The following is a 16,938-nucleotide window of genomic DNA, read 5'->3' as shown; positions in this document are numbered from 1 at the left end:
TAGCTTTCTGATGTATAATCTTGACTTGTGTTACAGTCCAACATGTCATAATGAATGTGTTGGCTACTGTCTGTATTGGCTACCACTGTGCTGCACCACAACACTCCCCCTTTACCCCTGTACAATAGCCAGTGTTATACACTCAATTTGGCGGCAATGTGACACAAATAATTCAGACAAGCACCCAGCCAAAAGGGAAATGCGTTTCCCAAATCAGAGTGCCACGATTGTGTCCTCTGGCAGTGTATCCCCATCCATCCCAGCTGAACCACAGGAATACATAACAAAGCACTGTGCTGTTTTTATTAATTTCACATCTGAATTTGCTATGCCTTCCAGATAATGTCTGTACTCAGACGGTAATGCCCCATTAGCTTGGCAAGCAGACATTCCTGCTGCAGGATAGGAAAAGGTCTAAGCAGGGCCCTATCGTTGTAGGTTCGACCTTTGGTTATGTTAATAGTGAACTGTGGCCTGGGATCGTTGACTCTGTGCACCCCATATGGGACAGAATCGGCCTTATCACCTCAGGGATGGAGTGGGTTTAACATAGCCAGGGTTCGACAGGTTACTCCAAACTTCACAACAGGCTTCTATGTGCTCCTATATAGTTTATTTTCAGTGAGAAATACGGTATTCATTTTCTATGATCAGCACTAGCCTACATTCCCTATAGTACTAAGTGACTTATGAGGTGGAAAATTAACATTGACTTGCAGGACGTATGATCCTGCAACAGTTGCAGCAAGATCAGTGCAGCTGTTGGGCCCTTGAGCAAGGCCCTTAACCTTATGTTGTTACAGGGGGAATTGGACCCTGTTTAGTCTAATCAGCTTTAAGTCGCTTTGGACAAAAGTGTCAGCTAAATAAATGTAATGTAATGCAATGTAATGTAATGGAAGAATCATTAGAGGAGTTCCACAAAAAAGTCTTCACAATAAAGACAAGGAGGTGAAAATCATAGGCCTTTAACAAACAGAATATTAAATTTACAGTGATCTAATTTGAATTGACATAAAGTGAGGATAACTTACAAATGCCACGTTTACTCCAGAATATACAGACATTGAGAATCTCTGTATGCTAAACATCCTAGACAATGGCTACATTGCATTTTAGGACCAGTTTCCTAGCTTCAAGCGTAAAAAGAAAAAATCTTAACTTTAAATCTCACATTTCCTCCTCTATTTCTGTCTTGGTGGTAAAATAACAGAGCACCTTATGAACCAATAAAACCGGTGAAGGCTTATTGCACTGAAACTCGAAGAACGATTACAGCCACATACCCTGTTTTAATAGACTGTCAAGATTTTCAAATGGTGTTACAAGACGTGTTCACATGAGCTAGTGACCCGCTCTCCATTCCCTGCCCTGACGCAGCAGAAGTAGATGATCCCGTCGCCGTATAAATAGACAGAGCATGAAAGTGCAGCGGCCCGCCTATTCATCTCTGCCAGCAACCAATCAGAGCGGAGAAGACGACCTCACCCATATAGAGGACGATCATCCGCCTCGTATCCCTGCCATTTTTCTGAGTACCGAGGAGGACTGATGTTCACAAGGCCACTTCAGTTCACTCGCTTTTGCTCTTTTGAAATCAAAAGAGCAGAATCCGTATGACCCAGGGCCCTGTTGTTAAAGGAATCGTTTCCCACAGAAAGCCAATCGGTTCCCACTGTTGAGGGAGAATGTACTGCATTTCGGATAAGAACCTTCGCCTACAAGGGCTGGAGAACCTGTCACGAACTGTAATTTGTGCAAAACAACTGACCCCCAGGCTAGGACCATAGTTGTCAAGGTAGGGACAAATAAAAGTTTTTTTACTGTGTGACACATACGGTGTGTAAAGCAGAACAGCATGTTAATAAGGAACAGCATCCCACTGGCCCTTAGCCAGGACATCGACTGACTGGACAAGGTATGGCCAGAAGCTGAAGGAATCAATTCCTCCTATGTCCATTATTGAATAATAAATTCAAATATTAGTTTGGTGGCATATGGGTGAACTTAATGGTCTAAAAATAAAACAAATTGAAATCTGCAAGGGTGTAACTCAAGCCTGGTGTTCATTGTCTCATGGCAAAAAAATTAAATTGCCGAACGTCCAAAAATATACGTACAGCTACAAACAGATGGCTTGGGGTAGAAATGCTATGCAAGAAGTTACAAGAAGTGCAACTGAACCACTGTCGGCAAGCCTTTGTCCAGGGTTCATGAATGTGACCTTCCACTTCCCTTCAAATGGCTCAGTTAACAGCTGTGGTCTGTAAAACAAGACAGGGCTCAGCACCAGCAGCCAGGAGAAGCAATCCAGTTTTATGAGCTTGAGAGACTCAATAACCTTCTTAATTGCTTCTCTAGCTGAGGCTAATCACCCCCGAATTTCCTAAAGCAGCAGGGAGACCTCGTCACGTGAAGAGGGGGGCTTTTCTTTGAAGGGCCCATGACATGTCTCCAAGGGGCTCCTGGGTGAAGTCTCCTGGGTGAAGACCTCATTGTGCATTATAGTCCTTTTTGCTATTGATCCCCTCTCAGGCACTGTCCTGGCATCTGTTCCTCAGATAACCACGTGGGATAGGATGGGATGAGGGCAACAGGCCAAAAGATCTTGAACCCCTTGAAGGCAACATCTCGCTTAAAGGAGAACCTTATGTTTCCTTGGGGTTTAGGGTGCCGTCCAATCTAAATGACGTGTTCATAGCTAAGTCGATATGTCAGTTAAAGGTCATCGGATGATTGAATCCTTTGAATGTAGCCTATGTCCTGGTGCAATGGCTTAAAAAATAAAGGGATGTGTGTTTATTATTAACGTTAAAAGTGGTCCGGTGTGCTCCATTTTGTATAAATTCAAACAGCCTACTGCTCCCTGGACTTAGGAAGTATATTTTTACAGTAGATTTGATAAATGACAATTGCAACTGCAATATTGGTGAATTTGATGTTGTACAGTTTACAACTTCTTTAAAGTCATCACATGGTTATTATATTATAAATATTATATTATATAAATCTAATTATTATTATATTATAAATATAATATAAATAAATAAATAATAAATAATAAATAACATAGCTACTCGCCAACTGATTTACATAATTGTCTGAAATAAAATACATAAATCTGAAAGCCTGTGAAAGAGTTTGCAAAAGCAGCAGGAGTTACATTCCCTATGGCATAAAAAATACAACTGCTGTTGTAGTTTTTTTGTCCTTTTAATATTGACAGCCCCATTGTATAAAAATCCCATTGCAGTGTCAACTGTGGCATGCATACACACGTTCAGAATATACAGCCTGTCTTAGTTTATTGCTTGCACATATATAATGTGACGAAAACGAGTCAGGTTGCTGAGATTCAGGTAGGAATACAAAAATGTGGTTTCCAATGTATTCTCATAGTAATTGGTATTTCAAAAAAATATTTTGGCCCCTCAGCACCAACTGCTCAACGCTACTATAAAATCCTGTCTCATCTTTTTTGTTGCCATCTTTCACGAAGCAAAGCATATTTTCCCCAGCAAGCACCCAGACATATTACACTCCAATTGAAGGTTGATGCAAAAAGGCTCAAGTCGTGTCCTTTTTCATTATTCAAAGTCAAAACAGAGGGATACAACAGTATCATTTCTCAAATAGACTCAGAGGCATCCTCCCATGGTCAAATGAAAGCAAAGGGAAGAGCTTGGGTTACTGCCACTTGAAACAGCAAACTTATAGCAGACTAATGCTTCTGTAAGACACTTAGCCGCTGTGTCAACCCCCATCCCTACCATTGCTACACTACACATCTCACACTACAAAATGAGGGAAACCAGAGGAAGCTGCAGTATTTGGGCAGAGAACCTGTCATTACATATGAAGAACATCCTAATAAAATGTTATATTGCAGTAAGCTTTCCACTGCAAAAAATCATACAGTAAGTCCACCACAAGGACTTAAACCGGCTCTAGCTTCTTCCACAGGTGCTGAAGCTACAGAGAGGAGCTGAAAAGTGGTCTAAGGAGTCACTAATTGACTTCAGGCTACAGCTGTGTCCTATAAATTTAAAACATAAAAGTTCTGGCATGTCGACATGACGGGATACTCAACAGAACAGGTGCTTCTTCTGGGAGTCAGGGGAGGGGGGTCGTATTGCTGGAGAGGAGGGGGGATTCTCTGTATGCTGACCAAGGAATATCCACTTCAGCATGCGGAATTCTGTTGGTGTGATTGGCCCGTCCAACATTGGCCACATGTTCTGAACATGTGAGACTTCCTGGAAGGCTTGCCTTGCTGCCCACAGAGGCTTGTCAGCTCTTACCGGCCTATCAAGCAAGAACACTTACTTCAACAGCAGAGTTCTGAAAAGCCCCATATGTTTTCCAAGCTCTTGCTGTTCATTTAAATTTTGCAAGCAATACTTTAAGTCAGAAGACAGCCTACTGGGTTGTTCAGTAAAGGCACATGCCACAAGTGAAGATTCCTGTCGCCCAAATGTTCAGTAGGTCTGAGCCTGGGTTATGTCATTTGCCAACTGTGATCAGCATTGCACAATGTTGGGAAACAATTGGCTTTGTCTCTTTATGGATGTGGTGACTTTAAGCCTGCCAGGGTTCCTTGAGTCACCGCGGGGTTTGTTCCTCTCAGCTATGCACGGAGAGATTCCCGTGTCTGATCGGCACTTGCCAAGGCACTCCATAATGTGGCACAGCAGTAACCTTCCAAATTGTAATGGAAAAAATGGGTAAGTAAATATAAATAAAGTTAGAAACAAGAAAAAATGAACCAAAGCACTATGCTTTTCGTCTGTACTGAAAAGGGCAGTGGTGCCGGGGCAGTGACTATGAATGATATCCCTGTTACTGGGCAGGAGGTGAGGAGCCTGTGGTTAGCGTTCCATGGTTTCTTGGTTGGCACGGATGGATGGAGAAGGCGAGGCTCTCGCTGACTTCTTCCCTAGCTGGCAAAGAAGCAGCACTGACCTGCATTCTTGTACAGCAACACAACCAACGGGAGAGGAATCTGGCACATCGTTCCACCGCTGGCCAGAGTTCCCTCGCCGGGATGGAGGGCCTATTTATATCAACGGCGTAGACGAAGCTCAAGCGCTTCCAGAAAGCTCTGTCATCCCTCCCTCTCTTTCTCTTCCCCCCTCTCTCTCACAGTCTACTGGGCTTGAAATCCCCTTATTTCAAGATGAGGAGATTATCTTCTCTGGCTGGTCAGCCATCGATAGGAATCTGAAGCAGACACGGAGCTAGGCAAAATTTATTCCTGCCATTCTCACAACTGCCACTGACAATTTTGCCCTTTATCAGTTTAAATGAACTAACATCTTAATATTTTGTTCCATTACTTTATGTCAGTGTTCCACACTTCTGCTCCTGTAGTGCCACAGGATGTGCTGGCTTTTGTTCTTATTTTATTATTAAATTAGTTAGTTACTGTACACAGTTAACTCCCCTCACCTTAGGTCTGAATTGGTTGCTGATATTAAGGCAAAAACCAGCACTTCCTGCGGTTCTCCAGGGCCTGAAGTGAGGGCCACTGCTTTACATTTATTTCACACATACTCTATCCAGAGACTTAGTTAGGAGAAACATAAGCAAATTTACCTGATTATTACTAGCTACAGTCATAAGCCTGGCTAACCACATTCTCAGATCAGTGAGTAATGATGTGTTATCACTAAAGCTCTAGTCAAATATGCTAACCATGACCCAATGTACAAATAATATATATACAATATATATATTTAAATGAACAGACTACGTTCATAACAAACCCTAAGAAGAGAAACAGTGCTACAGGTTGGAGATGGGAGAGGGAGCAAAATGTAGAGGTTGGAAGATGGCCGACATTTCTGCTGGCCTGACTGTGTGGGGAACTTTGTTCTGCCACTGTGGAGGTACATTTATTGTTCCTCAAGGAACAACTTTCCCAAATGTACCCTGAAAGTACAGTAATGCTCTCTTTGGGTACACATTAGTAAGTTTTCCAAGCAAAGAAGGTACAAATTATTTACTGTATATATATTGCTGCGTAGGGGTACAATTTTATGTACCTATAGGGTACCAAGCATTTGTACCTTTTTAGACACTTTTCGGACCTTTATTTCTGAGAGTGTATAGATAGGCATTTCAACTGGAAGAAAGGATCATGCAGGCTTGGGAGACCCAGTCCACTTGATGTTGCGGAATGGAAAGATTTGGCCTGGATGTAGGTTTGTAAGATTGATTAGCAGTGTGACGGATGTGCTCCATTTGCTGCCCTGTAGGCCAGTAGCGCGGTTTCTATCTCGATGTGAGCTGTAACAGGTAATCAGGGCAATGAGATGAGGAGCGGTGTGAAATGAGCATGCTCGGGAAGATTGTAGAAAAGTGTTGTAGCGGTTTTCTGTATTGGGTGCAGGGCTGTAGTGGCACATGTAGGGAGACTGGCAATAAATAATTACAATACCATAGCACCAGTGTGAGAGTTCCAGAACCTGGACTAGGAGCTGTGTAGAGTAAGTGGGGAGGAACGGGTGGATTTTTTTTTTCAGATGTTTTATAGAAAGAATGTACACTGGTACTACATGGAGTGGAATCGGAAGTGAGATATGGAACTGAACTGAAACTACAGAAGTCAGTACAGTTTTCAAAGCATTTCACATTTAGGATATTAGGCATATCATTGGACTGATAAAACTATTTTTGTAGAGAAAGGGATTTGTCGGTTACATACTCTAAGACAGGATGGCCAACCCTGGTTCTGGGGAACCACAGGGTCTGCTGGTTATAGTTTTCACCTTCAATAAAACCACTCTGACCAAAGAAACCAGAGGGATGTACTACAAAGTGTTTCTTTGCGTAACCTGGCTTCACAAAACCTAATAACCACAATTGGGCTTAACTGGTACCACAAATGTGGTTTTCGAATGGTTAACACCTGAAGAGGTATACCTCGGGTAAGAGTTTAGGCCCCCCAGGTGAGGTGAGTCAGCTGTGTAGTTCACAACGTTAATTGATCAATAACGTGGCTAGTAACAACAAAAACCAGCAGACCCTGCAGCTCTAAGACATAAGATGATATAGAGTTACTGTCTGTCCTTCCATCAGGTCATCTAACTACCAACATCAAAAGACAATGGAGATCATAAAAACGGCTTTTAAAATGTATGTCATTGGCTTTCTGTGTCGATCAATACATAGCAAATAAGATCTAATGGCACTCTCGTTGCCTCCCACAGCCTACAGTATGTCCCTGCTTTCAAAGGGAATAGCTCTCCATCAGTGCTAAATTGTAAACAGATGTATTGATTAAGGCCTCTGTGTTCATGTAACAGTAAAGCATGAACACAATGATGCATTATAGATAACACAAAGAGTATTCCATTATCATTGGCATATATTGATTGGATACATACAATTGTCCATCAATATTTAGATTATAGACTGTAGACTGTTCTTGTCATACTGGGGGTGATATTGATTATTTTGTCATTTTTTTGTCATGAGTTTTGGCTCTGGTCTGGCTCTGTCAGCTTCCATTTAGTGATGTCAGGACTACATCTAGGGATGTGGACAATACACAGTGAACTTTGTAATTTACCAATCAATAAAGTGAATCAAAAGATTGAAAATAATCTGAACTGTGAACTATTATATTTTATCTACTGAACAAATGGTGTGTCAGTGATCTAAATGCAAAAATAACATACACTATTATGTTTGGGGTTGATTTGACCCCATTCAGTGTATGACATCTCCCTTTTTTATATTGATACTGTATGATTTTTCTAATTTGGTGGGACTAAATAGTAAAAATGCAATAAACATAATACTATGCTAAGTCGTGTACCAACTTGGCATACATGTGTGTTGTGTGTTGACCCTCTGTAACTGTATAAAATGTAAGAAAATATACAACCATTTTATTTTTTATCTCCTACCAGAAATGAGGATGAAATAAAACATGTTTTTCCCATATGTGTTTTTAAAGATGTCAGCCACTGAAGTTTCAGAGTAATGCGTGAACCAAAGGCAATAGGACAATAAAGCAGTGGTATAGCACAGTAAGTATATAATTTCCTCCACATGCCGAGCATATGTCATATCCTCCACATTCTCTTCATATGTTCCCTTCTCTGTCACCACAAAGGTGTCATGATGGTCAAGCCACTCAGATGCTCCTGATAACAACAATGGCCTCCGTGTCCATAATATGACATATTCACTTCAAGTTTTAACGTTTTTGCAGGGAAAGTAAGCTTTCTTAGCCTAACCATAACTTCTGTTCCATCACAACCATGTTTTACATACAAAACAGTATTTACTCCTAAAATCTGTTTTTGTTTAAGAGGGGATTTGTCTGAAGTCAGCATTTCAGAGGAACAGAAGAAATGAGTATACCCTGTAATCTTCCCTTCATTGTACTTAGAATATCTTTTATCCTACTGCCAAAACTGTTAAAGTTTAAAAAGCAGTCTGAGAGAAGGCATCGTGTTAGGAGTCATGCATTACTCAACGATTACACCATTTCTTTTTTGTGAACACAGGTCAGTAACAGACATCAAGGATTCAGTGACACAGCACATCGCTGGCAGGAAAATGAGAGCACTGTTGAAAATGGTGGATTAATGGTCACTTCTTGTTAGTGTGCACTACGACTGTACAAATTTGCTTGGTGCTCAGCCTGTCTGTACAGCAACAATTTCCACAAAAAACCCACCCCACCCTCATGGGCTAAAGACAAAGAATATGGCTATTTATTTAAAATGTTCTTTTTATTTTCCCTCCGTAGCTTAGCCTGCATTTGGCAACCACCAACTGTTCCAGGAGGCCGGCCAAGAAAGTACAGAAATCATTAGACTACAGTATTTGAAGGGAGGGGAGAAGGGGAAAATCGGTAATTCGCAGTCGAGGCTGTGATGTAAGGCGGAGTGCACACAGAGGGTGATCTCACAGCGATCTCTGGCACCGAAGACGCAGCGCTATCCAGAGAAAGACGGGAAGGAAGCCGGAACACATCTGGGAAGCGATTCAAATGAAATGATTAGCATGTCTAAATATGCATGAATCCCCTCCTTTTAATTAATATCGTGCGGAGCAGATGATGCATAAGCATGATGGTGCTATTAGCTAGTTCCTTAGCGATGTGTATTTTTAGAGCCATATTTTTATTTGTATTGTATTTTTAATTTTCTGTATGACATGACCTGTGATCGTCATCCGATGAACAGTTCAGGGTGAGAACGGTAATTGCAATATTTATTTCAGAAGCATTAATGAAAGGTATGTAAATATTGTTGTTGTTGTTGTTGTTGTTGTTGTTAAAAATAAGACACTGCATCTCTGAGTAATAAAGTGTTCCTAGGGAGTGGTGACTAACTAACTGCCCTGAGTTTCCATATAGCCTAACCTAAGAGTTGTAGTCTATAATGAGTGATGTCTGTAAAATAAGGAAGTTATAACTTCCTTCTGACTTATAACCAAAAAATGTCTGAAAAGAAAAAAAGAAGCTTTGTTAAACCTCAGTCTAATGTATCACAGTGCAGCAAAAAGATGTCAAAATTAAACTGGCTTCCCTTTAACTATTTATTACGTCAGGCGCTTTCAAAACTAACTTTTTAAAAGTTTTGTTTTCACTGCTTTAGTACTGGCAAGAGTGATTATCCAATGCGGAGCCAACATTCTCCCCTCTGGATAAGAAAGACACACAGAAGGAAGTAGCTACTGTATCTTACATCACAGAGCAGGCATTTAGCAGATGCTCTTATCCAGAGCAACTGACATGGCTTACATTCTTTGTGCATACAATCTATTTACACAGCTGGATACTTATTGAAGCAATTCACTTTAAGTACCCGTTTCCCAAAAAACAGGGAAGGTGCCTAATCAGAAGTCTAGTTTAGTGACTCAAAAGACAAATACTTACTGTATGCTTACTCTAACGATGCTGTTTCACACAGCTCTAAAGTTATTGAAGCATAAAAGTTGCTTTAAGTACTACGCAGAGCCACTTGGCAAGTGCACACCACTACTAAGCATAAATAGTCATGAACTGGTTATCAGTGCCTGTGCACACAGGGTGGCCACAGAGAGCGCTTAAGCATGTTCGTTCATCATGTTCAGTGTACAGGCAATGTGCAGATCCACCATCTTATCTGATTGGGCAAGCGGGTGACAAGCGCTTCTTATTGGACTTGAAAAAATGTGCAGTAAAAAGTTTTAAGCCCAGTTTAAACTACACATTTTATTTTGGTAAATCCTAATGACTCGTTTTGGGACTCCACCCTTCTGAAACACATAAACCGGGGGGGCTTGCTGTCACAGACATTTGTAATAAATAATCTTTGTTTTGAATATCTTTCTTCAATGTCCATACTTGGGAGTCACACAACACGTGTTATCTTTAAGGTACAATAGATGAATTGTACAAAGAGAAAGCTTCAGACCCATTTCCTGCTAATGGGCTGAATATATAAAGTATGTGATATATATAATTACTCATCTTGGCAGGCCAGCCAGGGTGTTCTTAAGCCCAGTACTTTGAGGGAAAGTATCTATTTCAAAAAGAATGAAGTCTTGGTCACAGGGACGATGGAACAAATGCGCAGCCACATCAACAATAAAGCGCCCACTCTGTGCAAGCCGTCTCCGCTTTGGTAGCAAGGCTTACGAAGCGGGAGGGCCCACATTATTTCCATCTGTGCGGCGGGCAGAAGCCCGGGTTTGCCTCTGTGCGCAAAATACTACCTGGTCAAAACCGGGAATGCAACAATGACGCGATGTGGCCGCAAAGTCCAAGATCACAGGCCGCTCTCCTAAATAATGGATGTCCGCAAACTGCTCCTCACAGTACCTCTGAGCTCGGCGGTCTCTGAGATTTTTGTCATTGAGACCTTTTCTGGAAAAATACTCAAGTTTTTTTTTTTTTTTGTAACAGGTTACTGTAACTGAACCAAAAGCACCAGCACATTTGCAATTCAAATTGAAAGCTCACATTCATAAGTCTGTGATGATGTTTTAAAAGGCGTAGAACTAAGTCGTAGGGCTTTGACGCAAGAGCAACAGAGCACTTTGAATAAAATGTTAATTTCTAAATGCACCAACTCAGTCAAAAAACTCATCTGAACTATGAGGCTCCGATTCATACTTGAAGAAAGTGAATTTTGATTACAGCTTGTCTTTAAACATGGACCTGCCCCAAGATGATGTAACAAGGAAGATTCATCTGCACTTGTATTGGCTAACTGTAATACTTAAACAGAAAGTCTCTAGTCATTCTTAATGACAAGACTCCACCTGTTGTCACTGCTAAAAATGTTGACCTCAGTATAAGAGTCAAGGGGAGAACTCAATATAATATGACCCACCCAACCTCAAATGGGTCGTAAACATTCCCTTGTAAGACAAACGAAAGTCTGCTGAGATAGAATGCTCAACCTAGGGCAAGACATTCCCTCCAGAAAATTCCCATTTAAGAACACGTGACTTCAATTGTTACATTTTCTGATGCTACCCATCTGGCCTTCTGCAGTTCACAATTCATTCTTCTCTCATTTCAGTACAGACACACTACTAACAATTCACCAAATCCTCCCGAGACACCAGACGTTGCCCCTTTTATGTTTTCACAGGCAGGAAACTCCCGTGTCAAGTACTGTCCCCGAGTCAAGACTAAGTGTCAAAAAGTTCAAACAGGTCAAGCGCTCATGACTGGAGGTCTAGTAGGAGAGTCAGCTGAGTCTATCTTGAGGAATAGGCATTATAGTTCTGAAATGTGCTTTTACCCCCACGTGCAATGAGAAGGCCTGCCTTATGGATATGATTCCATTTGGTAAGTTCAGAAGTCGCCAGCCCATTGTTTCGTATTATCATTGAGGTTATTAGCTCCACATTGTATTGCTTAGCACTGTGTCATCAAGTCATTGACTTGTTATGAAGCTTACTTCATATGAAGTCATCACTAGTAAAGAGGAAACAATGTGAATTCCAGTATTGTGCTTGCGGTACATCTTCCCATGGAGAATCTGCAGTTGGGTGAATGCGGTAAAGTTTAAATTAAATTTAAAAAATGGAATTTGCCCATATTCTCCGCGTCGGGTGCCCTGATACGGCGGTTCGCTTCGGGCTTCTCGGTTGTATAAACTCAGATAAAATGCAGTGTTTACAGGGACGCTAGAGAAAGACGGGAGTCTTCCATTCATTTTGTCACATGCCTTTGAACACTATTAAACAGGGCGGGCTAAATATTTACACTGCGGCCTCTGTTTGTTTAATGTTTGAAATGCACTTGTGAAGTCGAATACACAGTTAAAAGCAAATTAGAAAACAGTTTGGATAAAACGCCTTTATGCCTCTGACGGTTGCCAGACCTCTCGGGCTCTGCGGTGTGCCTGTCCTCCCCTCTCCCCCGACTCTACCTCCTTTTGAGGGCATGAGAAGTCCAGGCTAGCTAGGGGCTTAGCGGAGGGTCAGAGCCTTGTTTCCCCCCATGTGAGAGCTGTCAGTAGTGTAATTATTAGAATACGAATGGGCTAAATCTCGCAGATTAACAGGAGGTTTAGCAAAGTTTATATGAACCTGTGAGAGCCATGTGATTGTACTAAGAACTGAACTTTTTATACACACTTCCTCGTTCGTACAGTGTTGAAGTTCATCATCACCTGATTATTATTATTATTAATATTACTGTTAACAGTGGTGTGTAAGTGCACTGACAACTAGTTTTTTGCATTCACTTCGACCCTAATCTCACAAGCTAGTACTCAATTTTCAAAACCTTAGACACAACACTCAAAACGGTTAGCAAACATGCATTGTGCATTCATATCTTTGATATCTTGCACTTCCAAAGTCCTTGGTTCAAATTGCTCATGTTTCATGAAATACTATAGGAACATTTGTTTAGATCGGCCACACAAAAGGTACCTATAGATTCACTGTTTAGTTGTTTTTGTGGTAAAGTAATAGGTGTCAATCAATCTATTTATCATAAAACATTTGTGATCTAAACATGGAATTTTGTCATAAGTATTCCGTTTCCATAAAACTATGCTTTAGGAGTAATGTTACAGTTACTTATCATTTTGAGTAGTTGGATACATTGGCAGTTAGATGCATTGTAATAAATGAAAAAACAGTATTTTCAAATGTAATGTATTTCATTTTGAAATGCTAATACTTTGAAAGTTAAGTTGAGCCATTGTGAAGTGATTTGGTTCAGTGATCAAATTATTTTTTGTTTTTGTATATTGTATCCAAGCAATTGAAAAAGTGTTTAGTTTTGTCTCTACAGTTTTTAAAAATTACCTCAAGGTCCTGAAATTAGTGTCAAAGTGATTGTAAAAAACTTTAAAGGTTACAGTAACACATTTGTTTCAGATGTGGGCTCTTCGCAATGTAAAAAGCACTATACAAAGAAAATTGAATTGAACATTTGGGGATGAAACTGTTAAGAGATATCATACCCAAATACACCCGACAAGCACAAAGCCATTGCCTTCCATCGGTAACACAAAGGCAACGGAAGTCAGCTCTTTTCCTAACAGACATTGTCACAGTCTGTGCCTTACTCCTGAGTTACAACGGCCCTAAAGAGTGTATGGTGCAACAAAGAGGCTTGTGTGGCTGTGCCCCCCCCCCCCCCCCCCCCAAAGACAGGCTCCCCACAGCAGATAGAGAATCCATTCCCCTCTGTGCTCTCACTGGGCTCTCTGAGGCAGGATCAGCTGGCAGAGAGGAGCGTGCCTGCGTAGTGACCATCTGCCACGCAGCGCTGAGCAACAGGAAGTGATGAGACGTCCGTGCTGCTCATTGTTCCCTGAAACGCGGCTACGCCTGGCCACTGTCTGGAGCGCTGGCTCTTCAGGAAACATTTGTGTGTGTGTGTGTTTGTATGTGTGTGCATATTTATGTGTGTGTGTTTGTGAGTCTGCGTGTGTGTGTGTGCGTGCATGTGTCTGTGTGTGTATGTGTGTGCATATTTATGTGTGTGTGTTTGTGAGTCTGTGTGTGTGAGTGTGTGAGTCTGTGTGTGTATGTGAGTGCATATTTATGTGTGTGTTTGTGAGTCTGTGTGTGTGATTGTGTGTGTGTATGTGTATGTGTATGTGGGTGTGTGTGTGTCTCTGTGTGTATATATGTGTGTGCGTGAGTCTGTATGTATCTATGCGTGTGTGTGTGTCTAGTGTGTTTGTGTGTCTGTGTGAAAGCCTGTGTGTGTATATATGTGTGAGCCTGTGTCTGTGTGTCTATGCGTGTGTGTGTATCTAGTATGTTTGTGTGTGTCTGTGTGTGTATATGTGTGTGTGTATGTATGTGTGTGTTTGTGAGTCTGCGTGTGTCTGCATGCATGTGTGTGTTTGTGTCTGTGTGAAAGTCTGTGTGTATGCTTGTGAGTCTGTGTGTGTCTATGCATGTGTGTGTGTCTGTTTGTGTGTGTGAAAGTCTGTGTGTGTGTATATATATGTGTGTGTGTGTGTGTGTGTGTGTGTGTCTTTGAGCCTTTGTGTATACTTTGTGTTTAATAAGACGTTGAATGATAGGCAAGCAAGTTTGCCTCTTATCTAAAGCCACATGATGCAGTCCTGTAATTGTTTTTGTTATGCTTGTATTACTAAGTACTAAATAAACAGAACACATTGACAGAACTGAATGGGCTGTACACAGCCTATTTTCTCCCACACTTTGAAGGAGAACGGTCTATTACTGATGATTCACCCCCTTTGTGTTCACAAGGCTCTTGATGTTAATTCAAAATAAAGGAGTTTAATAACCTAATTACCCAAAGGTGACTGTAGTAGAGGCAGTCGAGTCTGTTAAACATGAGCATACTTCAGATCTGCCTCCTGCTTCAGCCCAGTAATAACACAGCTGAACGTCAGAATGTCAGTCAGAATTATTCTGACGACAATGATGCAATTCCGAATCCACTCTCAATAACAGCCTGTGCCTTTTGAAGCGCTGTTGACAGGCAGGTATACAAATTGTGAAGTGATAACCTTTCATTGGGTGTATGTACAGTATGTGTGAGAGTGTTAGCGCTTATGTCTGGCCATCGAGGTCAAACACTCTCAGAAATAAAGGTAAGAAAAGTGCCTAAAAAGATACAAACGGTTGTCACTGGGGTGGTACCCTGTAGGTGCATACAAGTGTACCCCTAACGAGCAATATGTGTACTAATGTGTACCTTATTTGCTAGGAAACCATAGTCATTTGTACCAAAAGAGAGCATTACTGTACCTTTGGGAAATTTGATCCTTGAGGGAAAAAAAATGCACCTCCACTGTCACTGAGAGTGTATACAGAAACACACACAAGAGTGAAATACAACACTTTTTGAATGAAATGATTCATGGTCAGTGGAAGGCTGTAAATACTATAAGATGACATACTAACTAACGAAAATGCAAAGTGTAAATACCATAATATGCTCGCATGCTGCATTAGGCAGCGTATACCAATGCTGTTCATTTTGGAGAGAATCCACCACCTCCCCCCACCCCCCCTAAAGAAAAAGCGGTCACAACCCAGACAACAAGAGCTATTGCTGCCCTGAAGTTACGCACATTCTTAATCAGTTTAAATGCATTAGTGGGGGCCATTTGCCTTAATTGATCTGGCTCGCTCCTTTCCTCGAAGCTTCCGCCCGGCACTCATTACTAATTGAGAAGGAAGGCCTGTGTGCCTGCCTGAGTCAGACATAGTTCAAGTTCCTGAGGGTATTAGTAATGAGAGGTTTTTCTGTATATACAACTCAAACATCCATCGGGGAGCGAGAAGAGCATTTGTTCTCCTCGTCATGCTTATAATGTAATAAAGACACAACTTCGCCTGCAACTGTATTGAGTAGTCTTTCTGTTCATATGCGGTTACAAGCGACATATTGCCCTAATGTGGAATTTGCCATTGCTTATGACATAAGTAATAATGATTCTGACTAATAGGATTATGCAATCCATCGAGAATGTATGTTAAATTCTCGACAATTAATGCATTCAGTATGCAGTTTGTTTCCTATAAACTTTGAATGTTCCTTTTAAAGTACATGCCAAATTGCCATGGTTAAATTATGTATGTAGGCTACACAGGTACTGAGTAAGAAAAATATATTTATTTAAACATTTATTTAAACAGAAAAAAAACTGCTCTTTTCCAAAATATCTTCTGCCAAGAGCGGAAATTCTGCATCTGAAATGGTAACGAGAACAAATGTTTTTAGTTTTAGTGCATTTTCAAAGGCCAAGTGTAATACATTGAGAATTTCTACCCATGGCAAGGCAGACAGAAACAGTGCAATGTAATCGCCATGCTTCTTGTAATCCCAACACAGTGGCAAATTTGTTTGTTATCCTTGTGTCAAAGCTTTGTGTGGTTGGCTTTTCTTTGAAGCCTCTCAAGAATACAGCAGGGGAATTCACAAAGCTCCTAAAATGAGTGTGATTCCACAAAGGGGAAAGCACAAACATTTGCCTTCAGAAAACACGCACTTCAAATCAGCTAGCAGAGCTTAGCTCTGTCAGATTGTATTTGAATTGTGTGTGAGAGGAACAGAACTATGTGTCGTTGCATGCCATTAAACTTCTCCGCATGTCAGAAGTAGGACTCAACTGAGCACGCAGAAAATATTGCCTTGTGATTTCAGTCCTCCACCACTATTTCAAGCCGCGATTCAAGAAATCATTCACGTAATTGCAGTGATCATCTCAGGTTGATCATTCAATTACCACTTCACCAGTCGTATGAGGAGAATAGCGGCACAATGTTTATATGCATTGACACGCCACTCACGTATCGGACTCAGAGTAGTGTATTACCCAATGTGGCAATAGATTAAACCATTTACCAGCAACACACAATACGGTTTTTCTTTTAGAAGGTGGGAAAGGTTCAATTAAAGCTGACGGAGAGCATCAGGTTTGAATTTTCAAATAACGGATGTAGGGGTGGATGCACTCAAGAGCAACCTGT

At 41.1% G+C, this 16,938-nt stretch overlaps 2 long non-coding RNA genes across 2 annotated transcripts in view; one reads left to right on the top strand and one right to left on the bottom strand.

Annotated features, from left to right (window-relative positions):
• Positions 1-16,938, bottom strand: part of LOC133127274 (uncharacterized) — a 61,416-nt gene that overhangs the window by 20,343 nt on the left and 24,135 nt on the right. The window lies entirely within an intron of this gene.
• On the top strand, positions 1,555-10,234 carry LOC133127790 (uncharacterized). The gene is made up of 3 exons (XR_009708658.1): positions 1,555-1,798; positions 7,964-8,036; positions 8,765-10,234. It is a non-coding gene; the product is annotated as an uncharacterized LOC133127790 (long non-coding RNA).

This window comes from Conger conger, chromosome 4 (genome assembly GCF_963514075.1).
Source record: "Conger conger chromosome 4, fConCon1.1, whole genome shotgun sequence".
Classification (NCBI taxonomy): Eukaryota; Metazoa; Chordata; class Actinopteri; order Anguilliformes; family Congridae; genus Conger; species Conger conger.
Note: the sequence above shows the minus strand (reverse complement) of the source record. Positions and strands in the feature narration are given on the sequence as shown.